At 42.4% G+C, this 23,141-nt stretch overlaps 1 protein-coding gene and 2 non-coding genes across 4 annotated transcripts in view; 2 read left to right on the plus strand and 1 right to left on the minus strand.

Annotated features, from left to right (window-relative positions):
* LOC124603740 (inositol-trisphosphate 3-kinase homolog) overlaps positions 1–23,141 on the plus strand; it is a 483,015-nt gene that overhangs the window by 236,004 nt on the left and 223,870 nt on the right. The gene's annotated exons all lie outside the window — the stretch shown is intronic.
* Trnas-cga lies at positions 16,693–16,767 on the minus strand. Its single transcript has one exon. It is a non-coding gene; the product is annotated as a tRNA-Ser (tRNA).
* Trnas-cga lies at positions 17,060–17,134 on the plus strand. Its single transcript has one exon. It is a non-coding gene; the product is annotated as a tRNA-Ser (tRNA).

Consider the following 23,141-nt stretch of genomic DNA (forward strand, 5'->3'; position numbering starts at 1 on the left):
CTTAGCCACGAGTATCTTCTTTGCCTGTGCTAATCTGCTTTTCATGTCCCCTTTGCTTCCCCACCTCGTATTACCTAATTTTGATGTTAAGTTTACCACTAATCTCATTTCTGCTGCTTCTCATTTCTTTCGTCTTTCTTCGGTTCATTCTAATCCATGTTCTGTACTCATTCGACTGTTCATTCGACAGATTCACAGAGGGTTGCAATGTCATCAGGGAATCTTATTATTGATATCCTTTCACCCTACATTTTGATCCAACATCTGAGCATTTCGGCATTTCTTCTTCGATGTATAGATTGAACGTTAGGGGCAACAGAGTACATCCATGGCTTACATCCTTTTTAATGAGAACACCTCGTTTTTGCTCTTCCATTTATTGCTCGCTCTTTTTTCTTGACTGTATTGTATATTACCTGTGTTTCCGTATAGCTTACTCCTATTTTTTCAGAATTTCGATTATCGTGCCATTTTACATTGTCTTTACCCTTTTTCCACGTCTACAAATCCTATGAAAGTTTCTTCAGTCTTGCTTTCTTTATCAATCACGACGACAGAACTGCCTCTCTTTCTCCTGTACTTTTCGTAAAGCGAAACTGATCGTCATATAACATTCTCCAATTTTTTTATCCATTCTTTTTTACACTACTCTTTTCAGCAATATGGATGCATGAGCAGTTTAGCGATCGCGTGATAATTCTCGCACGTATGTACCTTCGATGTCTTCAACAATGTATGGATGATATTTTTCCGAAAGTATGACAGTATATCTCCAGAATCATAGATCTACAGACCAGTGTGAATCTCCGCGAACTACTTTCAGTATATGGTGGAGGATGACTTTGGTACCACTGCCTCCCCCCCCCCCCACCACCACCACCCCAACCCATTCCCCATCTCACCCTCCACCCCCGCTTTCCATGTTCGGTTCCACAGTGCCACGTGGAAAGAACGATTGTCGGTATAAGCGGTAATTTCTCTGATTTTCTTGTAGTGGTCATTTCGCGAGACATATGTGGGAAGATGTCATACATTGTGTTTGATTCTTCTTAGAATGCACACATTCTAAATGTCTTTGGTAAACCTCTCCGTGATGCACATCGCCCCTCTTGTAGCGTGTCTTTTATTAATCCCACCTGGTAAGGGTCCCAGGCTGTCGAGGAGTGCTGGAGAATCGATATAACTTTTCCTATGTAAGCCACTTCTTTCTTGGCTGAATTACATTTTACGAGTATTAAGTTTCTCCCAATGAATCTCAGCTAGCCCTCTTGTTTTTCTCACAGCTTCTTTTATGTGAACTTTTCTCCTTAAATCGCTCCAGATGGATGCACCTAGGAGTACTGCGGTTATCACTATTGCCGTGATTTTTCGCAAACCGTGTGATAAAAAAGAAATTAATCTCTTTTTGCGTTTTCTTGTGTCGCTTTAGAAATGACAGCTTTTTTGCCCGCCAGGACTGTTATTAATCGCTTGACTTGTCATAATGTTCTCGTTTTAAGTGAAGCGCTAATTGTTCCCGAGCGAGGTGACGCAGTGGTTAGCATACTGGACTCGCATTCGGAGAGACGACGGTTTAAACCCTCGTCCGGCCATACAGGTTTAGCTTTTCAGTTATTTCCGAAATCACTCCAGGCAAATTCCGGGATGGGTCCTTTGAAAGGGCACGGCCGATTTTCTTCCCTATTTTTAACGCAATCTGAGCTTGTGCTCCGTCTCTAATGACCTCGATGTCGACGGGACGTTAAACCAAACCTTCATTTTTTTCTTTTACTGGCGTGCTTTTATATAATTGACGACGAACCTTGTTCTGCACTGCTGACAAAAAATAAATTAATAAATACCCAGAATCGAAGGAGGAAACGAAATAAAACTTCACTTGTAGAAAGGATATGTGATGATTTTTCTGTGATTACAGAATCGAGTAAATTTTACAATGACCTGACGACCCTACTCACCACTGTAACTGATATTTGATATACTGGAACTAAGATGTAATTCAGAGCAGAGGTGACTCAACAAATGCTCTGTCAGGACAGATCTGGGAATCTTACTGGCCACGGGTCTACCTCACCACCACGCAGACAGCTCATAGAGACAAGTGCCACCTGTGGACGAGCATTGTCCTATTGAAAAATGGCACCATGGTACTGTCGCACAAGAGGTAACACACGAGGGCACAAAATATCCGTGACTTACCGTTGTGCCGTCAGAACTCCGTCATCTCTGCCATCCGTGACCTGAAATCATACCTGACGGTTCCCCTCAGTATGACGCCTCGGGTGCCCGTCCTTAACACTGGGCGAATTGTTTCTCTCCCCAGGTCACAGCCATACTCGCCGACGATGTTCGTCTGAGGTAGTGCAAAACCGTAATTATTCGTTGAACGATGTGCGACGCCTCTCATCAGTCATACGCATGACACTATAATTCCCTAGTCTGGTCGTTCATAATTGCCGACTAATGGTGCGGTATGATACAACATTTCAGAGAGTCCACTACTTGTTCTCGGATGGCAGGGGCAGATGTGAAATGGTTACAGTATACTTGATGTACAGTTGGACGATTTTCCCGTATGGTGATACGACTTGTTTGACCAGAACGTTGATGATGAGTATGCGGTCCCTTGCGGTGCAACATCGGACCACTACCACATCCAAATGCCCCACAAATTTAGATATTGCACGATTCGACCAGCAGGCCAAATGAGGACCCACAACGATGCCCCCTTTCAAACTCTGTCAGGTGCTGATAACGCTATTTCACAATATTAAGCGGCATCTCCGGTACTGACGCTGTTCACGTCCCTCATGTACAGGTACCTTACCAGGCCTTTTAAAAACACCAAACACGAGTGACTGTAATTAATGGTTTTAAAGTTATTAAAACTGCAAGAGATAAAGGTATATGTGTTGTGGGTCAGTTGAGCGAGTTACTGCAGTGTTTAAGACAGTATGTAAGGTATACTACAATCGGTAGTGGTATGACGTAGTCTGTGCTAACCATTACGCATCGCTCGTTCTCTGAACATTCATAGCTGGCCTTGGCAGCCAGAGACAGTGGTCATGTGTGTGAGCATTGCATTTGCGTGAATATGTGTGTGTGTGTGTGTGTGTGTGTGTGTGTGTGTGTGTGTTTTGTCTAAGTCAGAAGAAGCTTTTTGGCCGAAAACCTACTGGTTTAGCAGTCTTTTTGTGTGCCTGTTTGCGACTCAACGTTCTGTCCGTTTCATAATAATGTCAGTATTCTATCCTGGATTTTCCATTGTTTCAGTGTTAAGAAGTGTATTACTTACGAATTCAATAAACGAAGTCATTTTTAGAAACTGTTATCTTTTCAAAGCGACATTTTCACTTAAATCGAAGCACTGACTTAAATATTCTTATTCACTACGGTCAAGTTACGCACGAAGCATGTCCTCTCAATTGACAATCTCTTACCTATGTCGTTTCGCCACAAAGAAAACTTTCATTTAAGGATCAGCAGGAGATAGTGGGACTAAGGGTATAGATAAGACTGGTATTTGTTAAGAGTGCGCTCCAAATCTTTGTCAACTCGTCCAGACGCGTTCTTCTTCCACGATTTCCCTCAATCATTATGGCTTGTAATCCATTGATGATTTGCGATTAAGCTAGTGCTCCGGCTCCAAGTACCTCGATATCAGCTGTTGGCGCAAGTGCTATCTTTATTTTCCTCCTGTTTTATCATTCATTTGTTTTTCAGAACTTGATTTTTGGAGTTAATGAGTTTAAACGGGGAAAACTTGGCTGTCCACCTCCAAGGTCCCTCAAGAATGTTACATATAAAACTTATCATTTCGGTGTTCCTCGTCATGGTTGTTATCACAGGCAATAGGAGCGGACAGTGCCGGTTTCAGTGTTGGGCACGTGTGTAGGCCACTGTGGTGGGGCGGCCAGCGGATGTGGAGGCCCCCTCATGGAGTCAGTGACGCGTATGCGTCAGCGACAAACATTATACGCCGACTGGCGTGTTGAGAAAGCGCTGCGACGCGACTCCTGTGAGCGGTGTGTGGCTGCCGCTTTGTTCTGCGTCCTGTTGTTTCAGCACAGCTCAGCCAACTGCGCACCTCCTGCCTCCAGGAAGCGCGCAGGAATTTCCGCAGAGAGTTGCGTGTGGTACACCACATGAAAATATTAAAAAGAAAAAGGAGGAGGTGGAAGGAGAAAAAGCAAACTCGTTGAAAACTAGTAACGTGCAGGAAACCGAATGAGCTAGAAACCGATGGAATTCCTTTCACGTATTACGTGCATTAATAAATAATCATAAACGGCCGCCTATGATCGCATTACTCGACAATAATTATTTATAAAAAGAGTGGAAAAAGTGATAGAGGCCGACCCCTCTGCTCCGACAGTCGTCAGTTACTTTGCAGCACAAAAAGCAAAACTCGTCTACTACTTTGTGCATCCCCCTCGGCGTAGCCCGACTTAGTTCGACTAGCTTCCAGTACCCTTGTTTTCTTTTGTTGGTGTTCCTCTTATAACCGCGTTTCAAGACGATATCCATTCTGTTCAGTTGCTCTTTGAACTTTGAAGTCTTTTGGTCTCTGTGACAGCATTACAGTGTTCTCGGCAAACCTCAAAAGTTTGTACTTCCTCTCCCTGAACTTGAGTTGTTATTCATTTCTATTCTACTTACTCAATGTACAGATCGAACAACATTGGGGATAGACTACAGTCGTGCCTCACTCACTTCTCAGCCACTGAATCCCCTTCGTGCCATTCGATTCTCGTAAGTGGTTTCTGCACAAGTTGCGAATAACCTTTAGTACGTGGTGGACCGTAATACAAGGCGTTCGGTCGTGTTTCCCATGTGGTACTGGGGCGCCCCTCGCCCTGTTGGCTGCTAATTGGCCATACATGAGCGGACAGTAGCAGTGATGAAGCTCCTCATTGTCCCCCGGACAAAAAGCAGCTGCGATGGACAAGATTGATGACATTGCTGACGTACGAATCACTTGTCACTAATACGGAGACGATCAGGATGCGAAGCTGATTACGAAGGCGTGCTGAAGCGTAATGCCGTCGAATTTTTTACGCAAAAACTGTAAAGATTCGTAAATAAAACAAACTTTTTTTAACATTCTAGATATTTTTCTGTATACATATTTATTTCTTACCATAGTCACCCAGGCGACGAACACATTTCTCTGACCGAGAGACATGTTTGTCGATACCGTCACTGTAGAACAGGGTTGTTCAGTCTTTTAGGTTACTTGGGCCACATTGAAAGAAGACAAATGTTTATGGGTTGCCCGTAATATTCTTGACACTAACAATAGCCACCGAGAGACAAGGAAAAAAGAGAAAGGACTAATGAGAGAATAAAATCACATAGTGAGTTTCAAATTGAAAATATTCAATTTATCATAACTTTATGTAAATTGAATTTTATGGATTTTTTTAACCGTTCGTGTGACAGACGCTCGCTTCTTGGACCGCATGCGGCCGCGGGCCGCAGGTTGGACACTATTATAGAATGACTTCGTTCACGGAAGCACAACCTTACCTCTGCTTACACCGCTTCAACACTGTCAAGGTGAAGTTCAAATGGCTCTGAGCACTATGGGACTTAACATCTGAGGTCATCAGTCCCCTAGAACTTAGAACTACTTAAAACTAACTAACCTAAAGACATCACACACATCCATGCCCGAGGCAGGACTCGAACCTGCGACCGTAGCAGTCGCGCGGTTCCGGACTGAAGCGCCTAGAACCGCTCGGCCATCGCGGCCGGCCAAGGTGAAGTCCTCGAGGATTTTCTTTAAATTTTGGAAACAGATGAAGCCTCTCACTCGCCTTGAGGTTAACACGACCGTTTCTTTCCTTACGGGCACGAATAACCCACCGTCGCACGTTAGTGACGTCGATATTACGATCACCGTACAGAGGTTTCATTCTTCTATGTGTTTCAGGTGAAGGCTCGTTTTCTGCGATTAGGAACTCAGTTACAGTAGACTGTTTCCCACTCACCGACGTAGTTACGTTACACAGTGCCAAGTTCCACACCACAATTTGGAGCCCTCTAGCGGCAGAACGTTGCAACTTGAAACTTCGAATCGGGAAAGTCGACCGAGTAATTTACAAGACATGTTGTACCTCAATCGATAGTTTTTAGGACGTCCTCGAACATCCGCTATCACAGTTGGCGATGTTGGCTGTGACTGGCGGGTGAAAAGATACTGTGACTTTTCCTGTTGTCCAGTACATCTAAGGAGAGGAACAAGACTACAGCTGTATATCACAGAGTGTATCCGAACTTTCATACCCTTTCCCAGTGCACTGTACTCCCAACACCTTGAGAGAAGTGGTCGTCAATGAACCGTCGGCAACGGTACCGCAAGAACGGCGAACCGCGGACCCACCGGCAACATGTGATTATTGTTGACACGAATGCCGGCCCCAGCCGCGGTTGCTCCGTTTTCTCTGTCGCTCGCCGGACACAAGCGGGGCGACGTAAACGAGCCTTCTGCGCAGGTACCCATCAGTGCTTCGTGGCAGCACTGGCGGAAAGCGTCCGCTGTGGGAAACCACTGCCTCCCTCCGTCGCTAGCACCGATGGATCAACGGCACGACACCACCCACGTGAGTTGCAATTTAATGGGACTGTAAGGTGATCTCACGCCAACTCCCCTGTTCGTCCACGCTCTAATTATTCACTTTAGCCGTAGTATGCGAGGATCACTTGTGAAGTGGTAATTATCATCATGAAAAATTAAAGTTATATATTAATTTTTTGTTTGTTTGGAAGTACGTGTTTGCAGCGTTGACATACATTGAAATCTCCGTCTCAAAGAATCGTACCACCGCGCTGAAGGGGCCAAAACAATATGGCGCAGTCAATCAATAACGTCGATTATCGTCTGTAATCCGTTTTTGGCAGCAGCGTAAATGTAGCAGCTATGGAAGGCCAATCCAGACGGCTCAGTAAGTCATCAGGATTGGCCTGAAACAGCTGTAATATTATTCGACGTTATTAATTGACTGCATCATATTGTTTTGGCTTCTCCAGCGTCTATGAAACGGGGATTTCAATGTTTTTGGGAGAATTGCATTCTTGTGCCTGCAAATGGACAAAAAATTAATTACGTAACATTAATTTACCATGAGATAATTAAAACTTGATGACTATCAAAATAGCTGTTAACTGTCGTTTCCTTTACATTACTGACTCGTCTGTGATGACAAGCACAACGGAAACCCACCCTTTTTCCCTGAAGTGAGACGCCATCAAATAATGGACCAAGCCTATAGTTGACAAGTCACTCATTATAGAAACGTGCTCGTCAAAAGTTGACCATTGCTCACTCTGTACTTGCACACACTGTGTTGCGACACGCGCTCGTATCTCACGACATTCATTGAACGGGAAAACTACATTTTTCCACCAGACTGTATATGTTTCTGTTTCATTTATCACACTACCGGTTTCGAGCATTGCCCATGTTCAAGTGTGTCTGAAAACATGGCAACACACAGTGCCAAAAAACATATAAATACAAATCATGTAACCAATTGGACCATGATGGAAAGATAATATTTACCTCTAGTAACATATGTGGCTACATCGTCGTCATTACTTTAAAAATTTTAATTGTGAACAATTTGTTTTACACTAAAGATGTGGACATATTTGCATATATTTTTGTAGTTTATGCGTAAGATGCTACATTTGATTTGTTCAGCCCATGAAATATGTCTCGACGTAGGTACTAAAGATTCTGTAGTGGTGTTTATGTCCGGCACTGATTTATTTATATTTTATGTTTTTCGCACAACTGCTCCTAAGAGACGGAAATATCTTTCAAATACTGTCGATAGTTGTAAGATCCTTTTATTTTTATTCTCTCACTGACAGTTCAAAATTTCCTACGCAAATTCCATATGTGGCAGTTCGTTGAGTGATTGTAGACTGTTTCGTCCGAAATATTGCAAGATATGTTTTTTTAGTGCTTCGGGATGTATGTGACATTTAAATAACGTGGTAATATTTTGTTCTCATAAGCTCGTTTTTATCTTTGTGTATTGGTACGTCCAATTAGTCACATGATTTGTATTTAGCTGTTTTTTGCTACCGTGTGTTGAGAAGTTTTCACACTTAAGAAAGGGCAGTGCTGGAAACCGCCAGTGTTCAAAATGGCTCTGAGCGCTATGGGACTTAACATCTGAGGTCATCAGTCCCCTAGAACTTAGAAGAACTTAAACCTAACTAACCTAAGGACATTACACACATCCATGCCCGAGGCAGGATTCAAACCTGCGACCGTAGCAGTCGCGCGGTTCCGGACTACAGCGCCTAGAACCGCATGGCCACCGCAGTCGGCAAACCGGCAGTGTGAAAAAAGATTATACACAGTGTGGTGGAAAAATGTCATCCTTGAAATTTATTGAGGCTGTGGATCTCACGCAGAAGAAAATGATAGTTCATTGAATACATTTTCACCAGTGTATTTTTCTCTATTTTTGTAGTGTGTAAAGGACATCTGCCTAGTGTTACGAAGAATAAGCTACCAATATGAGCAAATGTAAGAGAGCAAAAGGGATACTATTTGAAAAAGTTTTATCCACCTCTCATTATTCAAAATGGAGAAGCGGATGTTTAAAATTTTCTTTAAAACAGTTAATTCGAGTAAAAGATACGAGAGATTTCCCCAAAATAACAAACGCTTTGCTATGCAAGGCTATTAGTGAGATAACAGAAAAGACTATACAGACCATTCCCACATACTCATATGTATTTCTCCACAGTGAAATTCTTTTCGTACTTTGTCACCCGTTGAAAGGTTGCCTCTGTAGATAAGAAGATTACTACGCATTCTCCATAAATTTTCATTTAACACCAGTCAATTTGCTAAAAGTGAACCACGGCAACTAATTTCAGAGGCGGGACTTGCAGTCGTCGTCTACCTTGTCACAGCTAGATACTCTATAATAACTATGTGAAGAATTCTGTAGCACCAGGTGAAGAACGCCGAAGCAAAATTTCAGGAGGCAAGTCTACACGCTTAACCTAGGAAAGCGGATGCAAGATCCTTGTGCGAATTCTTTGCTTTCCTTGCGTATTCTCTTAGAAACACGTTCTGCTTACCATTCGCCAGTAACAGGATCGCACGTAAGTGCAATCAAGTTTAACATCATATCCTGCAGCAATCTTTTAGGAGCCAACACATTCAGGTCTCATATTAAAAAATATACATATTGCAACGGAAATGTCACTGTTCTGTTTTTACATGAGAAACTGCACCTTTGCGTGTTGTTCACCGTGACTCCTAAGCCATACTTATAAGTGGAATTTGTACATATCCATTATATCTCATTGACGAAAACTTTCCAGCAGTGTTGTATTTGGATGAACAGGAATGAGTTCAGCTTGACCGTAGCAAACCAGAAGACGCGTAGTTCTTTTCTGCGCATCGCAGAAATACAGAAGGTCGTCCTCTGATTGCAAAAACCGTCGCTTCACAAGATTGTCTTTGGAACGACCAACGGCTGCAAGGAACCTGTTTTAAGATTTCCCACACGTCCGGAGCTCTTGCTGACTTTGCATTACATTTTCTACTGTAGTCGATCTGGTTTGTCTGTATTGCTATTCATTCAGAAATGTTAGAAGTACAGTACTTTTATGATATTTCGTAAGTTTAGTCGGAGATGAAGTGGAGTATGGTCGAAAAGTAGGTGACATTGGTCAGTCGGTGCTACGGTGAGGAGTAATTCAAGCTGTCCTGTCCTTGTGTGTCGCCCTTAGACTCCCAATCTGCCCTTAGGATTATTTTAATATGACGTATACTTTATCGCACGAGAAGAATTTCACCGCGTGACTCACACTGTGTTCTCAGGTATCATCATGAAAGGAAAGTGCAAAAGAATTTCTGACATTTGCGTTTGCGACCAGTCGTATGAAGACAGACGCCGAGTTATGACCCTGCGTCGAATTATTTTCTACTTAATGTTGTGACAATGTTTCTTAAATGAAGTGAAATGGTCGTAGATATAACACAGGTATCCTGCACTCTCGCCACGAATGAATTCTGTGTTGCAGCGTGTAACCACATTGTAGTATGTGCTTGGGGGATGGATGTTGGAGCTCATTAACAGTATTTACTTGCGGAAGTTTCACCACCGTGCTAAAGTACATGAGGATGAAACCGTATCGGCTTTGAAGTGGATTGTAAATAAATTCAAACGATAAACACAGATGAGTGGAAAAAAATGGCTCTGAGCACTATGCGACTTAACTTCTGAGGTCATCAGTCGCCTAGAACTTAGAACTAATTAAACCTAACTAACCTAAGGACATCACACACATCCATGCCCGAGGCAGGATTCGAACCTGCGACCGTAGCGGTCACGCGGTTCCAGACTGAAGCGCCTTTAACCGCACGGCCACACCGGCCGGCACAGATGAGTGGAAAAATTAGTAAAACGATTCCCTTTATTCTCAATAACAAAAAATTTACAGCTGAAGTCCATAATTTCTAACTCCGTCGAATGAGCTAGATAAATCGCGGAAGAAGAGCACATGGACGGCCCATTTAATCCGAGCTTCCTCTCCTACCCTCTGCTTCTCTAATTACTTGTCGTCGACGGACAGTGAAAACTTAATATTCTTCTTTCCTTCCTTTAAAGGCTATAACTGAAGCATTTGGGGACCTCACGCAGTTCCAGAAATCATGCTTAAGTATCCCATTCATTTGTGCACTGCCGTGTGGCTAACGAGTTGTATGAAGTTGATACTGATGTTCTTTATCAATTTAGGGGTTACTAATTTCCAAATAGTGAACACTAGTACAAAGCTCTATGAAACTAATTAATAGTACCGTCGTTCTTTCTAAGTAAAGTTCGTGTAAAGGCACGTCCGATGGCGGAGTAAGTATTATTGACAAAACTGGAGGAAAATGGTGTGTCTGTAGACTTCAGAATCTAGAGTGTAATTACAAATTTCAGCTCAAATAGGAAATTAAAATGTTGTAAAGTTATCACCCTACAAAATTTGTAGCTCTCCTGTTCCAACTATTAATAATTGACACATGCTGCGTTTGAGTTAAGAAATTCCGTGTTTAAAAGTTGGCTCCACGTGTTGAATGTTGTTGTGGTCATCAGACCGAAGTCTGGTTTGATGTAGTTCTCCACTCTCGTCTCTTCTGTGCAAGCGTCTTTATCTCTGCTTCCTCCGTAGCTTTGAGCTTCCACATCTTCCTCTATTACCAGACTGACGATCCTTTGATGTCTCAGGATGTTTCCTATCAACTAACTCCTTTTAGTCAAGTTGTACCACAAATTACTTTTCCCCCAATTTAATTCGGTACCTCTACTACTTAAGTTATCCGAAACACCCGTCTAATCTTCAGTGTTCTTTCGTAATACCGAGTTTCAGAATCTTTTATATCGTTCTTGTGCGATCACTGTCCTCTGTTGCCTACCCTACACGCCAGACAAATACGTTCAGGAAACACTTCCTGAAACTTAAATTTATATTAGGTGTTACAGTATCTATGTTTTTCAAAAATTATTTTCGTGATATTTTCATTGTGCATTTTGTGTTCTGTTTACTTCTGCTGTAGCCAGTTAATTTGCTGCACAGAAAGGAAATTTATTCTATTAGTTTTAGTGTGTCATTTGCTGTTCCAGTTCCCTCAAGAACTACTAATTTCATTCCAGTACATTTCAATATTATTGTTGCTTTTATTTGATAACCTCTTTTTAAGACACTGTCCATTGAGTTCAACTACTGTTTCAAGTCATTTATCAACAAGTTTTGAACATGGCTGCGTCGTCAGCGATCGTTTACAAAGGAAAAATTAAAGCAATAACAGCCCTCGGTGGCAAAACTGAAGTCTTTTTCACCTAGGTTTTGCCAACTACTAAGAGTGCCTTCATCAGAAGTAAAACACTTGAACTGACACGTCACGTATAAACTATACATCAAGCGATAAAGCTTTAGTCATAAAATTTTAAAATACAAAACATAGAAAAAAAAATTATTGTGGATAAAGCTTTGTCCCTTGATATTTATTTTATACGTGTCATATCAGTTTGAGTGATCTACTTCTGATGAAGGCATTCTTGGTAGTTGCCGAAACCTAGGTCAAAAAGACTTCATATTTGCGACCGAGGGCTGTTATTGCTTTAATTTTTCATTTATCAACTGTATCAGAACTTAAGTGTGTCCAGCAAATTTCAGAGTTTTTTTTTCCTTCTTTCTGGACGTACCAAGTTACTTCGTAATTTACTTTATTGCTTGTTCAATCTACAGATTGAATAGCATTGCCAATAGGCCGCAGTTTGTACTAATAGACGGGAAGTGTTGTCTGGGGTTCCTCGATTGATTCCGTATCTTTAAAGATCCTGAAGGCTTTTGACACCGTTTCTCACAACCAATTTCTAATCAAACTGCGTTCCTGTAGAGTATCGTCCCAGTTGTGCGACTGGATTCGTGATTTCCTGTCAGAAATATCAGACTTCGTAGTAATTGACGGACAGTCATCGAGTAAAACAGTTCCCCAGGGAAGTGTTATAGGCCCTCTGCTACTCCTGATCTATATAAATAACTTAGTAGACAATCCGAGCAGCCCTCTTAGATTGTTTGCAGGTGACGCTGTCATTTACCATCATTTAAAGTCATCAAAACGAATTGCAAAATGATTAAGATACGATATCTGTATGGTGCAAACAGTGACAATTAAGTCTTAAGTAATATGAAGTGTGAAGTCATCCACATGAGCACTAAAAAGAAAGAAAATTTCAGTTACGCGATAAATCACACAAATCTGAATGCCGTAAACTCAAGTAAATACTTAGGGATTACACTTCCAAATAACTTAAATTGGAACGATGACATAGCTAATGTTGTAGGGAAAGTAAGCCAAAGACTGCGATTTATTGGCAGAATACTTACAAAATATAACAGGTCTACTAAAGAGTCTGCTTACACCACACTTGTCCGACCTCCTCTGGAATATTGCTGTGCAGTATGGGATCTGCGTCGCGTATGATCAACGGTGAACATCGAAAAAGTTCAAAGAAGGGCAGCTCGTTTCGTGTTAACGCGAAATAAGGGTGAAAGTGCCACGTATATGGTACACAAATTTGGGTGGCAATCATTAAAACAAAGGTGTTGTCTGTTGCGACAGGATATTCTCATGAAACTGTTTTGTTGACTCCCACCTACATAGGGAGAAAAGACGATCGTGAGAAAATTAGAGATCCCAGATTTTGGTGTTCGTATTATCCAGCGTTCGATGCACCCTGTGCCAAACGCTTAAGCATGGATTGGAAAGTAATGACGTAGATGTAGGTGTACCTGAGTAACCGAGTACATGTACGGCAAGTGCAACATTTCGTGTTGAGCAGAATATCTGAAGCAGCTGGTTTGCGTGTAATTTGGGAGGGCCACGGGCTGATTGGCCGCGAGGAGGAGGCGGAAGCCGCCGCCAGCGCCGGCGGGCCTCGGACAGCGTGAGACGTGCGGCGCGGCGCGTGGTCTCGCCTGTTATTCGCCAGCCGGCTTCCAGGTCGGTGCAGTATTTCTAATCAGCACTGACGCAAACTGGCCACGTCCACAGGTTACGTAATTCCTACACTTTGGCTACGCCCCGAACAGTGAATCTACGAGGGTCACTCCAAAAGAAATGCACACTATTTTTGTAAAAATACAGTTTTCATTCTGCATGTGTGAAAGTTTTACAGTGTGTAGATACATCCCTCCCGCTTGTTTCCAAACTATTCCCGTGAGTGGCGCCGTCACAACATATCTTCAAGATGACTACTACACTTGACGTTCGTCAGAAGCAACGTGCTGTCATAGAATTCCTGCGCTGTGAAAACGAGACAGTGGGAAACATCCACAAGAGGTTGAAAAAGGTGTATGGAGATGCTGCTGTCGATCGCAGTACAGTTAGTCGGTGGGCAAGCAGGTTACGTGATGAAAGCGGGCACGGCAATATTGAGGATTGTCCTCGCAGCGGCAGGCCTCGTACTGCACACACTCCAGACAATGTGCAGAGAGTTAACAAATTGGTGACTGCTGACAGACGCATCACAGTGAACGAGTTGTCACGCTACGTTTGGCTAGGGGAGGTAAGTGTTTGCAGAATACTGAAAGTGTTGGCGTTAAAAAAGGTTTGGGCCAGGTGGGTTCCCAGAATGTTGACAGTAGCTCATAAAGAAACAAGAAAAACGGTATGCAGCGAACTTTTGGACCGGAACGAGAATGGTGGAGACGAATTTCTTGGAAGAATTGTGACAAGTGATGAAACATGGCTCCATCGTTTTTCACCAGAGACGAAGAAGCAATCAATGGAGTGGCATCATGCAAATTCACCCAAGAGAAAAAATTCAAAACCACACCTTCTGCTGGAAAAGTTATGGCTACGATGTTTTTCGATTCCGAAGGACTCTTGCTTGTGGACATCATGCCAAGTGGAACCACCATAAATTCTGATGTATATGTGACGACACTGAAGAAACTTCAAGCTCACCTGAGTCGTGTTCGACCACATCGGCAAAAGCAGGATGTTTTGCTGTTGCACGACAATGCACGGCCACATGTCAGTCAAAAAACCATGGAAGCGATCACAAAACTCGGATGGACATCACTGAAACACCCGCTGTACAGTCCTGACCTGTCTCCATGTGACTATCATCTCTTTGGGAAACTGAAAGACTTTCTTTGTGGAACAACGTTTGAAGATGATGACTCCCTTGTGCACGCTGCCAAACAGTGGCTCCAACAGGTTGGTCCAGAATTTTACTGTGCGGGTATACAGGCGCTGGTTCCAAGATGGCGTAAGGCGGTTGAGAGGGATGGAAATTATGTGGTGAAATGAAAATATTGCTCCTAAAGGATGTATCTACACACTGTAAAACTTTCAAACATGTAGAATAAAAGATGGATCTTTTAAAATTAGTATGCATCTCTTTTGCAGTGGCCCTCGTATTTAACGAACAAAACCGTACTGAGGTGATTGTGCACTTTTGTCAGAACTACAAAAACTACCTTCCGCCAGCGGTAAAATTAGAGAGAAGTTCAGCAACTAATGCAAAACACTTTTTTTTCCTAAAAGCAAGTTGGTTTTACTCAGAATTCCAGTACACCATTCTCTTTTGGCTACAAAACCCTATATGTATGCCCGTGAGGTATCGATCTATTGGTCGACGTCGGAGCCAACGTCCTGTTGCCTCACTAACCTTCCCATCATCCACATACTGCTCCCCGCGGAGTGTATCGTTCGTAACTCCAAACAGATGGAAATCGGAAAGTGCGTGATTCGGGCCATAGGATGGATGAGGAAGAATAGTCCAGTGAAGTTTTGTGAGCTCCTCTCGTGTGTGCGCAGGCTTGTGTGGGTCCTTGCGTTATCAGCAGAAGTTCGCTTGCATTGTTATGGCGACGAAGGACTTCCGAGTTGATCGTTGCACCATGAGGGTGAACTTAAAAAAGAATAACCCCGCCAGACTCCCAGAAGAACGTTGCCATGACTTTACCGGCTGAGGGTGCGGCTTTGAACTTTTTCTTTGGAGAAGAGGCGGTGTGGCGCCACTCCATGCATTAGTATTTTGTTTCCGGTTCGAAGTGATGAATCAATGTTTCACCGCCTCTGACGATGTTCGACCGTAACGCGCAAGCAGTTCCGCACGAAGGGCCTTCGTTGCTTTTTATTCTCTTCTGTGAGACGAGGAACCCAATGGGCACACACTTTTGAGTATCCCAACTGGTGGACGATGTGTCAGCACTACCAGCAAAGACGTTCGGTTGAGCAGCGAGGTGTTTGGTTGGGATTCCTCGATCATCTCGACTTAGTGTGTCCACACGTTCCTACTTTGCGAGAGTCCCAGCTGTGTGCAGCAACTCAGCACACGGGAGATCGGACAGGTTTGTCGACCTCATAGCGATTATGATAGTCGCGTCGCCCCATGACTCAACGTGCTTTTGTTCACTGCCAGATCTCCGTGGGAATTCTGAAACCGCCGAGGTTTTCTGCCAGTAGAAACTCCATGACAGCTCTCTGCTTGGATGATTCTATGATGATGTTTGGCTTGTGGGGCGCTCAACTGCGCTGTCATCAGCGCCCGTACAAAGTCCCAATTTGCATAGTCGAATTTGTTCACTTTCCAATCTAACCACTGTCACAATTGAGGATGATGATGATGATGATGATGTCTGTGTGGAAAGCACTTCGGCTACTATAGTCCTTTTGGAGCCTACTTACATCGACGCCAGCCGCGCGGGGTAAGGCGCCTTGCCACGGTTCGTGCGGCTACCTCCGTCGGAGGTTCGTGTCCTCCCTCGGGCATGGGTGTACGTTAGTTTAAGTTAGATTAAGTAGTGTATAAGCCTAGGGACCGATGACCTTAGCAGTTTGGTCCCATAGGAACTTACCACAAATTTCCAAAATTTCCACATATTTCCTGTCGGAACTTCAAAAAACTATAGAGCTTGAAGCGGGAACATTCCGCGATGTCCCAGAACAATTTCTGCATATTTTCAACCGAAATTTCCTGAGGAAAAAAGTGTTGCATTACTTACTTAACTCTCTTCGTACTTTTCTGCTATCTTTTTTTCCTACTCAGATTTACCAAATTTTAATAATTTTGTAACTACATTAATACAGAATGAGATTTTCACTCTGCAGCGGAGTGTGCGCTGATATGAAACTTCCTGGCAGATTAAAACTGTGTGCCCGACCGAGACTCGAACTCGGGACCTTTGCCTTTCGCGGGCAAATGCTCTACCAACTGAGCTACCGAAGCACGACTCACGCCCGGTACCCACAGCTTTACTTCTGCCAGTACCTCGTCTCCTACCTTCCAAACTTTACAGAAGCTCTCCTGCGAGCCTTGCAGAACTAGCACTCCTGAAAGAAAGGATATTGCGGAGACATGGCTTAGCCACAGCCTGGGGGATGTTTCCAGAATGAGATTTTCACTCTGCAGCGGAGTGTGCGCTGATATGAAACTTCCTGGCAGGAGAGCTTCTGTAAAGTTTGGAAGGTAGGAGACGAGGTACTGGCAGAAGTAAAGCTGTGGGTACCGGGCGTGAGTCGTGCTTCGGTAGCTCAGTTGGTAGAGCATTTGCCCGCGAAAGGCAAAGGTCCCGAGTTCGAGTCTCGGTCGGGCACACAGTTTTAATCTGCCAGGAAGTTTTACATTAACACAGTTTGACACCATTCCAAATTGTTTTGTTAAATGAAATATATTTATGGAAAAATGTTGCAGACAACAAATTAAATGTATCGTTGTAGTAAGTAAGTGACAAATTGCCTGAACTTTATAGAAGAATTGAAATTAAAACAAATCCTGTATCTTGTTGTTTATATCAGCTCCTGTACATGGTCTGAAGTGTGACATTTATAGGACTATACATTTTTTATCACTCCCTTTGAGCCGACCTAGGTGGCCGAACGGTTCTAGGCGCTACAGTCTAGAACCGCGTGACCGGTACGGTCGCAGATTTGAATCCTGCCTCGGGCATGGATGTGTGTGATGTCCTTAGGTTAGTTAGGTTTAAGTAGTTCTAAGTTCTAGGGGACTAATGACCTTAGAAGTTAAGTCCCATAGTGCTCAAGGCCATTTGAACCATTGGAACTCGCTTTGAAAAATCAACACAAATCCGGTGTGGATTTCAGATTGTTCTATGACTCAGTATTAGCAATCACCTCATAAATGCATTGACATTATAGGCGACCGCATTGAAAGTGGGGAGGGGGAGAAGAGCAAGAGGGGAGACTACGTATGTCTCCTCGCGATCCTGTCTTGAATCTGGAGTAGATAGTTTTTATTCATTACACTTGTAGAATTAAGTTCCCATGATTCCACTAAACTTCTCGCTTAGCTGACCGCAGAGACGCATAGTACTGTCTTTAGCAATTGCTGTATAAAATGACAATTTTGGAGTCCCCCCCCCCCTTCCCCCCCTCTCATTCTGTCTCTTTCCCTCCCTCCAGGATAAATTTCTGCAGAAACCTGTACTAGAAACTGAGCCGCATCATAATCTGTAAAAACCCAGGAGGGCTCGAAAAAACTAGGACTGGTACTAGCCAGCGGATGGTGTAATTAAATACAGCAGTTTCGCGGAAGATTTTTCTGCGAGATTCAGTGCTGAGAGTAATTTGCGATTTGAGATACTGTGCGTAGATATGTGCACAATGTTCTTGATTGATTATGTTATGCCGCACATAAGAACTGGAGGAAAGGGGTTGTCTTGCGACAGAAGATTGCGTGGCCATTTTAAGGACAAAGTTGCTACGGCAAAGGCATGGTGATGAATATTGGAAACATATAAAAAGAAGACAACAGCAATTACACAATGCAGAAAGGCTGCTGTTCAAACGCATACATATTCGCGATGAGTACGCAACTTTATGTTTATCACACTGAAACTATAGTCTGGATTTTTGTGTAACGTCAACACACAAAATACGTACAGATTTATGTAATGAAAATTAGTAAAGTATGTAATACCGCGAGAACATTTTATTAAATAAATCATAAAACAAATATCTAGTGAAATCAACTTCTGAATTACACCATAGAAAATTATCTTAATACTGACTCCACCAGAAACATGAAAAGTACATTAAGAAGGTGCAACTTACATTACGAAATTTTTTATTTTATAAATATATACTCGGCTAATAAATAAATTATTTGCTATCACATCCGTTTACTAACTGTCCACCTTCACTGCAATTCGTAAGATACCCTAATTAACCTTTCAATTTGAAGCGCAATGAACAACAAGGTACTTATCAAAATTCTCTGCAGTCACAGAATATCGCCGATCAGAAATAATGTTGTAATGATTTAGATACGATATCTGTGTGGTGCGAAAAGTGGCAATTGACCTTGAATAAAGAAAAGTATGAAGTTGTTCACATGAGTATTAAAAGAAATCCGCTAAATTTCGATTACGCGATAAGTCACACAATTCTGAAGGCTGTAAATTGAAATAAATATTTAGGGGTTACAGTGACAAGTAACCTAAATTGGAACGATCAAAGCGAAGTACATAGCTACAACACTAGAAGAAAGGATGATCTTCACTATTCTGGATTAAATCTCACTTTGGCACAGAAAGGGGTGAATTATGCTGCTACATAAATCATTGGTTATTTGCCAAATAGTATTAAAAGTCTCACAGATAGCCAACCAACATTTAATAGCAAATTAAAAGAATTTCTGAATGACAACTCCTTCTACTCAATAGATGAATTCTTAGATATGACGTAGTAACGGAAAAAGAAGTAAAGAGAACTTATGTTAAAATGACACGTTCCACATCATTACGAAATGTCGTATACATGATCTATGGAACAAGGATTAATGTGTATATAGCTAATGTTGTGGGTAGAGCATATCAAAGGTTGCGATTCATTGGCAGAACACTTAGAAGGTGCAACAGATCTACTAAAGAGACTGCTTACACCACACTTGTCCGCTCTATTGTGGAGTATTGCTGTGCGGTGTGGGATCTGCATCAGGTTGGACTGATGGATAACATCGAAAAAGTTCAAAGAAGGGCGGCTCGTTTTGTATTATCGCGAAATAGCGGAGATAGTGCCACAGACATGATCGTTAAAACAAAGGCGTTTTTCGTTGCGACGGGATCTTCTCATGAAATTTCAATTACCAGTTTTCTCCTCCGATTGCGAAAACATTCTGTTGGCACCCACCTACATAGGGAGAAATGATCATCACGATAAAATAAGAGAAATCAGGGCTCGCACAGAAAAAATTTTGTGCTCGTTTTTCCCGCGCGCCGTTCGAGAGTGGAACGGTAGACACAGCTTGAAGGTGGTTCATTGAACCCTCTGCCAGACACTTAATTGTGAATAGCAGAGTAATCATAGATGTAAGAGGAAAATTAACTCTTCGCGTCGCAGGACGTTGATGGTGCAGACTTTGGGAGATGACATATTCGTAGGGAGATTTCCGCTGAAGCATCTTTTTCTCCCTCACCGAGGATATTGCGAATAGTAGCAGCTGAGTGTGTGGTGAAACATGAAGAAGAATGTGTAATTTTATATGGCATTAAGTTAACATATGTAATAATAATGAAACATGTAAAAATATGTGTCGATAAAGTGGAATATATCAACGGTGGCAATATAATTCACGAAAGTTTACACTTTTCACTTGCGTAGGAGCGAAGGAAAAGAATGTGTAATTACAAAAAAAACTCCGATCTCTGCTGATAACTATTGTAGAGTGCAACAAACGAGAACAGAGAAAATAAGTGTGTTGCCTCAGTTGTTGCAGTCTAGCAGCTGCGTAGATATTAACCGGTTTTCTCGTGAGAAATTAGGTAATTATTTTTTGTTTTCGCTTAGGAAACGTAGTATATAAATTTGTTAAACCTAATAAAATACTTGAAACTACGTTTTGTTCACAAGTTTCCTTTATGTTAATGCGTCATGTATACGATTTATAGTAGCCGTGGACTGTGTGCGTCAGATCTGCCACGATTATAGTGAACGCGTTAGATGAGAATCAGGTTTGGTGTAAACTGACCACGGCCTTCCTCTGTACCAAATTCGCAAAACTCAGTGAAGTGCAACTTTCAGCAGTCGAATCTTGCATGTTCAAACCTGGTAGTTTCGTAACAAGGTTTTTGAGAGCCAGTCTACTTTTTTTGTAGTTCGTTTTGTTACGTTATATTTAAAAGGAGAGGAAATAATTCGTCGTCATTCGCAAAAGCCTGTAAAAACTCATCAAAATCGACAGTGCCTGTGCGCAGCATGGTAATTGCTGCCAACGACCTATTGTTCCATCGGTAAGACGATGCAAAAACGGGGACACACATACAGTAGGTGGAAATAACTGTAGTATGATCATTCGTGTCGAAAAGGATATCTGTTTATGTGTTGGACGTGCGACTAAAACTATACTGCGCATGGAAAATGCCACTAAATTCGAAATTTAATTTTATACTCAGTGGCAGCTTACAGCAGACGCAATAGTTTTATTGGAGACTATTTTCTTGTGATACGCGACATAAAACATGAGTGGTAGTCGTTTTTTCTTTTTTCTGAAAGTACAAGTTTTTCAACCGGTTAATACTCTTCATCTCTACCTTGCCCTTCTATTAATGTCTCTGAGTGTCTGCTATACCAACAGTCCTGAATAATCTGTTTTACATAGTCCAATGTTTGATCTGCCACATAGCTTTTCACCTTTTTCTGCTCCTCCTCTTGTCATGATAATTATTCCTGGTTTCCTCAGCAACGTGCGACTATCTTGCCTCTTTGTCTGCTGGGACAAGCTAATTGTACACGTCTTCCCAAATAATTTTTGGTGCTACTTCGTATATAGCATAATTTCCTTCTATAACATGACATTTAAAATGCTTCCAGATTCCTCTTCTCTGGATATCCCGTGATCAACCTTTTTTTAATACAATGCTGTGCCTCAGGCGTACAGTTTCAGAAATATCTTTTTCAATTTCATATCCGTATTCGGTACCAAAGAGCTCTTCTTCATTTCTGCTAGTTTGGAAAAGGATTAGAGTTTAACATTTCGTCGATGATGGAGTCGTTATAGACGGAGGATATGCTCGTTTTGTTGATGCATGGTGAAATAATTCGGCCATGCCCTTTTCAAAGAAACCATCCTGTCACTAACCGCCGGCCACTGTGGCCGAGCGGTTCTAAGTGCTTCAGTCCGGAACTGCGCTGCTGCTACGGTCGCAGGTTCGAATCCTGCCTTGGGCATGGATGTGTGTAATGTCCTTAGGTTAGTTAGGTTTAAGTAGTTCTAAGTTCTAGGGGACTGATGACCTCAGATGTTAAGTCCCATAGTGCTCAGAGCCATTTGAACCATTTGATGTCACATTATCGAGCCCTCTGGACATGTTTCAGAGACGATATAGCTTCCCTTCGCTGACCGTGAAACGACTGCTGTGCCGTCAGGAAAGACTTGCTGGTATCACACCAGTGACTCTATACTAGGGCCGGCCAAGACTTGGGATCGCACAGGCTGCGTCTTGCTCAGCCTCGCTGCACATTTCCACCACAGCGATGGCTCGCTGTCTTGAGCAACTTGTTGGGGGGGGGGGGGGGGGGGACTGCGAAGGCACTGCAGTTAAATGACAGTGCAGTCGCACTGCAATACGACTTGGTTTTATATTTCACATTTGTCAACAACATGTATCACAAACAAAACAAATTATCAGTGTCATCTTACTATTTTTGGTGAGCTGTATGATTTTTATCTGGTACAGGCTGTCGGCATACCGACATACGCAGACAATGTTACAAAATTTCGCACTCAAGTTGCCCCATAACCGTGACTTATTTAGCTTCATAACCGAAAAAAGTTTTCCACATGAATATGTCGATCGAAATATTGTAACGCTCTTGCAGCCTCATCAATGAGTAATCGAAACTGTCCGTACAGTTTTAACGTGAGGGGAATCGCCATTAAAACGGGAATTACCTTGCAGGTCACTCATTTACATTTGCACATGGACAAGTGCGCTTTTAACTGAAACGGCAAACGATATGGAAAACAGGTCGAAAACAGATGTAAGATTGGCAGTGTCCTCAGGACGTTTAGGAAACTATCCATGTAATTGTTTTAACGCCACAGTGAATTCTTCAAACCCCCATGTTTTCTTTAACACCAGTGACCTTAGGGAAATAGACGGTGGTTTTTGTCATAATGCATCCATTTTATAACGCGATGTTCTTTTCAAATGCATCCGCATCAAATAAGAAAGAAGCTGTGTCTCACCTTGCAGTGTCTTACGGTGGGCAGTGTGCAGTCAAATCCACATCAAACGCGAGCCGTGTAATCCATTCCTGATTTTCTAATTGTAATTCCTGCACCCTTTTTTTCCTTCATATATTCAACAATAGCGAGGTTTAAGTCCAGGCATGCCCCTTGACTTAAACTTTGCAGTAATATATAAAGTCTCCATACTCTTCGTTCAGTTTCATTAAAAGCAGTTGCAACTGATAGTGGAATAATGCGTGCGACTTCAGAAATTTTGCTTTTCATATCACCAATTTCTTCGTGCTACATGCCTACAGATTTAGCACAAAATGCTTCTTGATGTACTGAACAATCAATCCCGACATGCGATCGTTGCAATTTTTTACTCTTTCAGTGTCAACTAAATTTTTAAAT

Source organism: Schistocerca americana, chromosome 1 (genome assembly GCF_021461395.2).
Source record: "Schistocerca americana isolate TAMUIC-IGC-003095 chromosome 1, iqSchAmer2.1, whole genome shotgun sequence".
NCBI classification, from domain to species: domain Eukaryota; kingdom Metazoa; phylum Arthropoda; class Insecta; order Orthoptera; family Acrididae; genus Schistocerca; species Schistocerca americana.